The following is a 9,824-nucleotide window of genomic DNA, read 5'->3' as shown; positions in this document are numbered from 1 at the left end:
ACAGTTGCACTCGTGAGTGACTGACTTAATTATTTATGTATACGCTTATTTCAATATATGGCATGCAAGTTCATTATTTGGATATTTAAGTCCTTAACTAGGTGTTATCATTGAAACAGGAATATTTGTACATTTGCACTCGTGAGAGCCTGACTTAATATTTATGTATACGCTTATTTTGTATATGGCATGCATGTTCATTATTTGTATATTTAAGTCCTTAACTAGGTGTAATCCTTAAAACATGCATATTTGTACATTTGTACTCGTGAGTGCCCTACATAAGTATTTATGTATACGCTTATTTTGTATATGGCATGCATGTTCATTATTTGTATATTAAGTCCTTAACTTATATACTAAGGGTAATCCTTAAAACATGAATATTTGTACATTTGCACTCGTGAGTGCCCTACATAAGTATTTATGTATACGCTTATTTTGTATATGGCATGCATGTTCATTATTGTATATTTAAGTCCTTAACTTATATACTAGGTACTTACTTATTTATGTATACGCTTATTTTGTATATGGCATGCATTTTCATTATTTGTATAATTAAGTCCTTAACTAGGTGTAATCCTTAAAACATGCATATTTGTACATTTGCACTCGTGAGTGCCCTACATAAGTATTTATGTATACGCTTATTTTGTATATGGCATGCATGTTCATTATTTGTATATTTAAGTCCTTAACTTATATACTAAGGGTAATCCTTAAAACATGAATATTTGTACATTTGCACTCGTGAGTGCCCTACATAAGTATTTATGTATACGCTATTTTTGTATATGGCATGCATGTTCATTATTTGTATATTTAAGTCCTTAACTAGGTGTAATCCTTAAACATGAATATTTGTACATTTGCACTCGTGAGTGCCCTACATAAGTATTTATGTATACGCTTATTTTGTATATGGCATGCATGTTCATTATTTGTATATTTAAGTCCTTAACTAGGTGTAATCCTTAAAACATGCATATTTGTACATTTGCACTCGTGAGTGCCCTACATAAGTATTTATGTATACGCTTATTTTGTATATGGCATGCATGTTCATTATTTGTATATTTAAGTCCTTAACTAGGTGTAATCCTTAAAACATGCATATTTTGTACATTTGCACTCGTGAGTGCCCTACATAAGTATTTATGTATACGCTTATTTTGTATATGGCATGCATGTTCATTATTTGTATATTTAAGTCCTTAACTAGGTGTAATCCTTAAAACATGCATATTTGTACATTTGCACTCGTGAGTGCCCTACATAAGTATTTATGTATACGCTTATTTTGTATATGGCATGCATGTTCATTATTTGTATATTTAAGTCCTTAACTAGGTGTAATCCTTAAAACATGCATATTTGTACATTTGCACTCGTGAGTGCCCTACATAAGTATTTATGTATACGCTTATTTTGTATATGGCATGCATGTTCATTATTTGTATATTTAAGTCCTTAACTAGGTGTAATCCTTAAAACATGCATATTTGTACATTTGCACTCGTGAGTGCCCTACATAAGTATTTATGTATACGCTTATTTTGTATATGGCATGCATGTTCATTATTTGTATATTTAAGTCCTTAACTAGGTGTAATCCTTAAAACATGCATATTTGTACATTTGCACTCGTGAGTGCCCTACATAAGTATTTATGTATACGCTTATTTTGTATATGGCATGCATGTTCATTATTTGTATATTTAAGTCCTTAACTTTATACTAAGGGTAATCCTTAAAACATGAATATTTGTACATTTGCACTCGTGAGTGCCCTACATAAGTATTTATGTATACGCTTATTTTGTATATGGCATGCATGTTCATTATTTGTATATTTAAGTCCTTAACTAGGTGTAATCCTTAAACATGAATATTTGTACATTTGCACTCGTGAGTGCCCTACATAAGTATTTATGTATACGCTTATTTTGTATATGGCATGCATGTTCATTATTTGTATATTTAAGTCCTTAACTAGGTGTAATCCTTAAAACATGCATATTTGTACATTTGCACTCGTGAGTGCCCTACATAAGTATTTATGTATACGCTTATTTTGTATATGGCATGCATGTTCATTATTTGTATATTTAAGTCCTTAACTAGGTGTAATCCTTAAAACATGCATATTTGTACATTTGCACTCGTGAGTGCCCTACATAAGTATTTATGTATACGCTTATTTTGTATATGGCATGCATGTTCATTATTTGTATATTTAAGTCCTTAACTAGGTGTAATCCTTAAAACATGCATATTTGTACATTTGCACTCGTGAGTGCCCTACATAAGTATTTATGTATACGCTTATTTTGTATATGGCATGCATGTTCATTATTTGTATATTTAAGTCCTTAACTTATATACTAAGGTTAATCCTTAAAACATGAATATTTGTACACTTTGCCTCGTGAGTGCCCTACATAAGTATTTATGTATACGCTTATTTTGTATATGGCATGCATGTTCATTATTTGTATATTTAAGTCCTTAACTTATTACTAAGTGGTAATCCTTAAACATGCATATTTGTACATTTGCACTCGTGAGTGCCCTACATAAGTATTTATGTATACGCTTATTTTGTATATGGCATGCATGTTCATTATTTGTATATTTAAGTCCTTAACTAGGTGTAATCCTTAAAACATGAATATTTGTACATTTGCACTCGTGAGTGCCCTACATAAGTATTTATGTATACGCTTATTTTGTATATGGCATGCATGTTCATTATTTGTATATTTAAGTCCTTAACTAGGTGTAATCCTTAAAACATGCATATTTGTACATTTGCACTCGTGAGTGCCCTACATAAGTATTTATGTATACGCTTATTTTGTATATGGCATGCATGTTCATTATTTGTATATTTAAGTCCTTAACTAGGTACTAGGGTATCCTAAAACATGAATATTTGTACATTTGCACTCGTGAGTGCCTGACTTAATTATTTATGTATACGCTTATTTTGTATATGGCATGCATGTTCATTATTTGTATATTTAAGTCCTTAACTAGGTGTAATCCTTAAAACATGCATATTTGTACATTTGCACTCGTGAGTGCCCTACATAAGTATTTATGTATACGCTTATTTTGTATATGGCATGCATGTTCATTATTTGTATATTTAAGTCCTTAACTAGGTGTAATCCTTAAAACATGCATATTTGTACATTTGCACTCGTGAGTGCCCTACATAAGTATTTATGTATACGCTTATTTTGTATATGGCATGCATGTTCATTATTTGTATATTTAAGTCCTTAACTAGGTGTAATCCTTAAAACATGCATATTTGTACATTTGCACTCGTGAGCCCTACATAAGTATTTATGTATATGGCATGCATGTTCATTATTTGTATATTTAAGTCCTTAACTAGGTGTAATCCTTAAAACATGCATATTTGTACATTTGCACTCGTGAGTGCCCTACATAAGTATTTATGTATACGCTTATTTTGTATATGGCATGCATGTTCATTATTTGTATATTTAAGTCCTTAACTAGGTGTAATCCTTAAAACATGCATATTTGTACATTTGCACTCGTGAGTGCCCTACATAAGTATTTATGTATACGCTTATTTGTATATGGCATGCATGTTCATTATTTGTATATTTAAGTCCTTAACTAGGTGTAATCCTTAAAACATGCATATTTGTACATTTGCACTCGTGAGTGCCCTACATAAGTATTTATGTATATGGGCATGCATGTTCATTATTTGTATATTTAAGTCCTTAACTAGGTTTAATCCTTAAAACATGCATATTTGTACATTTGCACTCGTGAGTGCCCTACATAAGTATTTATGTATATGGCATGCATGTTCATTATTTGTATATTTAAGTCCTTAACTAGGTGTAATCCTTAAAACATGCATATTTGTACATTTGCACTCGTGAGTGCCCTACATAAGTATTTATGTATACGCTTATTTTGATATGGCATGTTCATTATTTGTATATTTAAGTCATTTTGTATATTTCATGGCCATTATTATTATTTTTCAATTCTACACTTATAAACTAAGACCTGAAAATCCCTACAGGTGCACTCAAAAGTGCCATTTTGCATATTGCATGTATATGATAAAAAAAATCTTACCTTTACAGCATCTTCGTTCATGTAGCTTTTGTATTATAAGTAGAATTGTTCGACTGCTTGCAGTAATTTATCCGAGCTGGAGTATTCAGGCTTGTAGCAATAAGACGATATCATCACCTGAGAATGATATTCAAGGTTAGAGTTGATTGAAAATTTTATATATATATATATATATATATATATATATATATTAATATTTATATATATGTGTGCGTGTGCATTTATAAATATATTTTGTATATGGCATGTAAATTATTCGTATATTTAAGTCCTTAACTTATATACTGGGGTGTTATCTCTAAGACCTGAATAACCGTACATTTGCACACGTGAGTGCCCGACTTAATTATTTATGTATACGCTTATTTTGTATATGGCATGCATGTTCATTATTCGTATATTCAAGTCCTTAACCTATATGCTGGGGTGTTATCTCTAAGACCTGAATAACCGTACATTTGCACACGTGAGTGCCCGACTTAATTATTTATGTATACGCTTATTTTGTATATGGCATGTAAATTATTCGTATATTTAAGTCCTTAACTTATATACTGGGGTGTTATCTCTAAGACCTGAATAACCGTACATTTGCACACGTGAGTGCCCGACTTAATTATTTATGTATACGCTTTTTTGTATATGGCATGTAAAATTATTCGTATATTTAAGTCCTTAACTAGGTGTTATCATTAAACATGAATATTTGTACATTTGCACTCGTGAGTGCCCTACATAAGTATTTATGTATACGCTTATTTTGTATATGCATGCATGTTCATTATTCGTATATTTAAGTCCTTAACTTATATACTGGGGTGTTATCTCTAAGACCTGAATAACCGTACATTTGCACACGTGAGTGCCCGACTTAATTATTTATGTATACGCTTATTTTGTATATGGCATGTAAATTATTCGTATATTTAAGTCCTTAACTAGGTGTTATCATTAAAACATGAATATTTGTACATTTGCACTCGTGAGTGCCCTACATAAGTATTTATGTATACCCTTATTTTGTATATGGCATGCATGTTCATTATTTGTACATTTAAGTCCTTAACCTATATACTGGGGTGTTATCTCTAAGACCTGAATAACCGTACATTTGCACACGTGAGTGCCCGACTTAATTATTTATGTATACGCTTATTTTGTATATGGCATGTAAATTATTCGTATATTTAAGTCCTTAACTTATATACTGGGGTGTTATCTCTAAGACCTGAATAACCGTACATTTGCACACGTGAGTGCCCGACTTAATTATTTATGTATACGCTTATTTTGTATATGGCATGCATGTTCATTATTCGTATATTTAAGTCCTTAACTTATATACTGGGGTGTTATCTCTAAGACCTGAATAACCGTACATTTGCACACGTGAGTGCCCGACTTAATTATTTATGTATACGCTTATTTTGTAGACGGCATGTAAATTATTCGTATATTTAAGTCCTTAACCTATATACTGGGGTGTTATCTCTAAGACCTGAATAACCGTACATTTGCACACGTGAGTGCCCGACTTAATTATTTATGTATACGCTTATTTTGTATATGGCATGTAAATTATTCGTATATTTAAGTCCTTAACCTATATACTGGGGTGTTATCTCTAAGACCTGAATAACCGTAAATTTGCACACGGGGATGCCTTACTTAATTATTTGTTTATTTTGCATGCATCTTGTTAATAGCACTTATATAGTCATATACAAATTATTATTGTTGAAAAATATTGAAAAGTGAGGATGTGTTGGGATTGAAAGTTTTATAAAAAAAACTTGAAATTGAAAAGTGAGGATGTGTTGGGATTGGAAGTTTTATAAAAAAAAAACTTGAAATTGAAAAGTGAGGATATATTGAGATTGGAATAGTCATGTATTCTGATTGCTATTGAAAATAAAATTTAAAAAAAAAAAAAAAAATTGAGATTGGAAGTTTTATAAAAAAAAAAAAACTTGACATGAATAACAGTGAATGGAAAATAAATGAACGTCTTATGACAATGAAAGACTAAAAAATAAAAATTACAATGATTGAAAAAGAATTGCCAGTACTTTTGTCTCGATGTAAAAGCCCTCTTCGCACAAACGTAGGAAGGCGAATTTAGGTCCACTGATGGAACTGTAAACTTAACAATAATGTTTTTAGTCCGCCCCAGGGTACCGATTTAATTACCGGATTGCCATTACTTTTGTCTCGATGTAAGAGCGCCTATTCGCACGAACGTAGGCTGCCGAACTAACGGCCATACTGGCGGAACTAAACTTGTCAAAAGAAACGTTCTAGTTCGCTTCAGGATCCCGATATAATCAAGGACTCGATCATGAAAACGCTAAATTCCCACAGACCTAGGTTGTGGAATTTGTTGGGATTACAAGGAAGAACTAAAGCGCTGACAACCCTGCGTAATTAAATCATGAAATACTATATAAACTCAAGATAAAAGGAGACATCAAGATTACGGAAGCACAACTCCACGCCAGGGTCCGGATGTCCCATTCGCACAAACCTAGGTTGAGGAATTTGTTGGGATTACAAGGAAACTAAAGACCTGACAATTCTGCTTGAAGAGCAAAATTAAATCTTGAAATTGAATGAAAATTTAATGAAACAAAATGTCCGTTTGATCGATATCAAATTTAGGTTCTGAATTGAAATAACAAAAAAAAAATATATATATATATATATATATAACTAAGAAAAATGTTTTATAAATACTATTTTATATTTACTATAAATACTAAATCTTTATCTTTAAAATTGGAATGAATTACAAAAATATAAACTATTGAATAGGTAGGGGTTTGTAGGGAAAGGAAAGGTTTTGAGCACAAAAAAGATAACACTCGAGAGTGCCAATCGTATATTGCATGGCCATTATTATATTTCAGTTATACGCTTATAAGTTAAGACGCGAAAATCCCTACAGGTGCACTCGAGAGTATACCCCTATTTTGTATATTTCATGGCCATTATTATATTATTTCAATTCTATACGTATATTCTAAGATGCGAAAATCCCTACAGGTGCACTCGAGAGTGCCAGACTGAATTATTTTTAAATACGCTTACTTTGTATGCATTTTGTATATTGCATGGCCATTATTATCATAATTCAATTCTATACTTATGTACTAAAACTTGAAAATCCCTATAGCATTGTTCAAATATAGCCGAAAATTTGAATTCCCTACCTTTGTGTGAAACTCTCGATTGGAAAGAACAGAATTGCCCATCCTTTGGAGTAGAGATCAGCAAACCTTCTCGCCAGGGTCTTCTCGATATCACCAATGTTTGGCCTGCTTTTTTATATAAACTGGAGCAAGTAAGTTTTGACCTAAAAATAATTTTAATGATTAGATTATGTATAACAAAATATATTTATAACTTTATTGAATGCAGTTGTTTTATTATTTTGAATTATTAGGTTAATTATTTGAACTACATTCTTTAGTTGCAATTAAATTAATTAAATTTATTAAATAAAAAATATAAATTACATTTTGCTTTGAATTTGCAAAAACGAAAAGATACAGAAAAATTATAAAAAAAAATTATACAAAAACTGATTTAATTCATCATATAAAAATGGAGCTCTCGATCAAATGATTCGCTAAAACTCGAAAACGGCTGAACCGATTTGGCCAGTCCTAGTCTTGAAAAATTCGTGCTAATCAGTAGGTTGTCGGAAAGGTGAGATATTATTTCAAAATCGCGTAGAATCGCTTTACATTTTTAATTTGAAAATTTGTGTAGAAGCGTAATTTGAATAAAACAATGGACGGTGGCTAATACGTCAAATGTCAAATGTTTTTAGGTGAATATTATTAAATATTATATATATATATATACATATATATAAATATATATATTGTGTTTGGGAAGTATTCGTTCTTTTTTAACAATTTGCTGTTCTTTTTATCCTTTTAAATTTTTGCATTACTTGTCATTCCTTCTAAATTTGTCATTCCATCGTCAATATTCCTGCGCTTTTCACTTCTTAGTTTTTAAGTTTTTAATATATTATTATTAGTCATTAAGTAATTATTATTAATAAGTTATTAACTTCCCGTAGGGTAAGTTATTGTAATGGGCCGAAAATCGAAATTGAAAATTTTTACATTTCTCGACGCTTTGAAGGTTTCTGAACATTTTTAAGGGGCATACCTCAGAAAAAATGGATGTGTGTGTGTGTGTGTGTGTTTGAGTGTATATATATGTATGTTTACAATTTTCCACGTTTTACGGATCAACCGATTGAATGATGCATTTACCATTCGATTTCTATTGATAGGAAGATGTGCTGATTAGTTTTTGGCAAAGGCAGGTCCAGCAGTTACGGAGATAAAGAGCAAAGAGTGCAGAAAATAAAAATCGAGTTTTTGAGAGAACGGAGCATCCGATTTGAATGATCTAAAAAAACATTCAATTATAGTAATGATTGCGAGAAGTGGTTATTAGTTTTTGGCAAAGGCAAGTATATTTCATCGCCATTATTATTATTTTTCAATTCTACACTTATAAACTAAGACCTGAAAATCCCTACAGGTGCACTCAAAAGTGCCATTTTGCATATTGCATGTATATGATAAAAAAAATCTTACCTTTACAGCATCTTCGTTCATGTATCTTTTGTATTATAAGTAGAATTGTTTGACTGCTTGTAGTAATTTATCCGAGCTGGAGCATTCAGGCTTGTAGCAATAAGACGATATCATCACCTGAGAATGATATTTAAGGTTAGAGTTGATTGAAAATTTATATATATATATATATATATATATATATATATATATTAATATTTATATATATATGTGCGTGTGTATTTATAAATATATTTTGTATATGGCATGTTCATTATTTGTATATTTAGGTCCTTAACTTATATACTAGGTACTCAATTATTTATGTATACGCTTATTTTGTATATGGCATGCATGTTCATTATTTGTATATTTAAGTCCTTAACTAGGTGTTATCATTAAAACATGAATATTTGTACATTTGCACTCGTGAGTGCCTGACTTAATTATTTATGTATACGCTTATTTTGTATATGGCATGCATGTTCATTATTTGTATATTTAAGTCCTTAACTAGGTGTTATCATTAAAACATGAATATTTGTACATTTGCACTCGTAAGAGCTTGACTTAATTATTTATGTATACGCTTATTTTGTATATGGCATGCATGTTCATTATTTGTATATTTAAGTCCTTAACTAGGTGTTATCATTAAAACATGAATATTTGTACATTTGCACTCGTGAGAGCCTGACTTAATTATTTATGTATACGCTTATTTTGTATATGGCATGCATGTTCATTATTTGTATATTTAAGTCCTTAACTAGGTGTTATCATTAAAACATGAATATTTGTACATTTGCACTCGTGAGAGCCTGACTTAATTATTTATGTATACGCTTATTTTGTATATGGCATGCATGTTCATTATTTGTATATTTAAGTCCTTAACTAGGTGTTATCATTAAAACATGAATATTTGTACATTTGCACTCGTGAGTGCCTGACTTAATTATTTATGTATACGCTTATTTTGTATATGGCATGCATGTTCATTATTTGTATATTTAAGTCCTTAACTAGGTGTTATCATTAAAACATGAATATTTGTACATTTGCACTCGTGAGAGCCTGACTTAATTA

The 9,824-nt window shown here is 30.6% G+C and overlaps 1 long non-coding RNA gene across 2 annotated transcripts in view; it reads right to left on the bottom strand.

Annotated features, from left to right (window-relative positions):
- The window catches only part of LOC113374554, a 15,310-nt gene extending 6,435 nt beyond the window's left edge, over nt 1-8,875 (bottom strand). For both annotated transcript variants that reach the window (XR_003366993.1, XR_003366994.1), the window contains exons 1-3: nt 8,757-8,875; nt 7,347-7,489; nt 4,138-4,254 (exon numbers count right to left, since the gene is read on the bottom strand). This is a non-coding gene — a long non-coding RNA (uncharacterized LOC113374554). The remainder of the gene's footprint in view (nt 1-4,137; nt 4,255-7,346; nt 7,490-8,756) is intronic.
- Between the last annotated feature and the right edge of the window lie 949 nt (nt 8,876-9,824).

This window comes from Ctenocephalides felis, unplaced genomic scaffold (genome assembly GCF_003426905.1).
Source record: "Ctenocephalides felis isolate EL2017-DRISC unplaced genomic scaffold, ASM342690v1 CF-g0.4_SCAFFOLD_01880, whole genome shotgun sequence".
Classification (NCBI taxonomy): Eukaryota; Metazoa; Arthropoda; class Insecta; order Siphonaptera; family Pulicidae; genus Ctenocephalides; species Ctenocephalides felis.
Note: the sequence above shows the minus strand (reverse complement) of the source record. Positions and strands in the feature narration are given on the sequence as shown.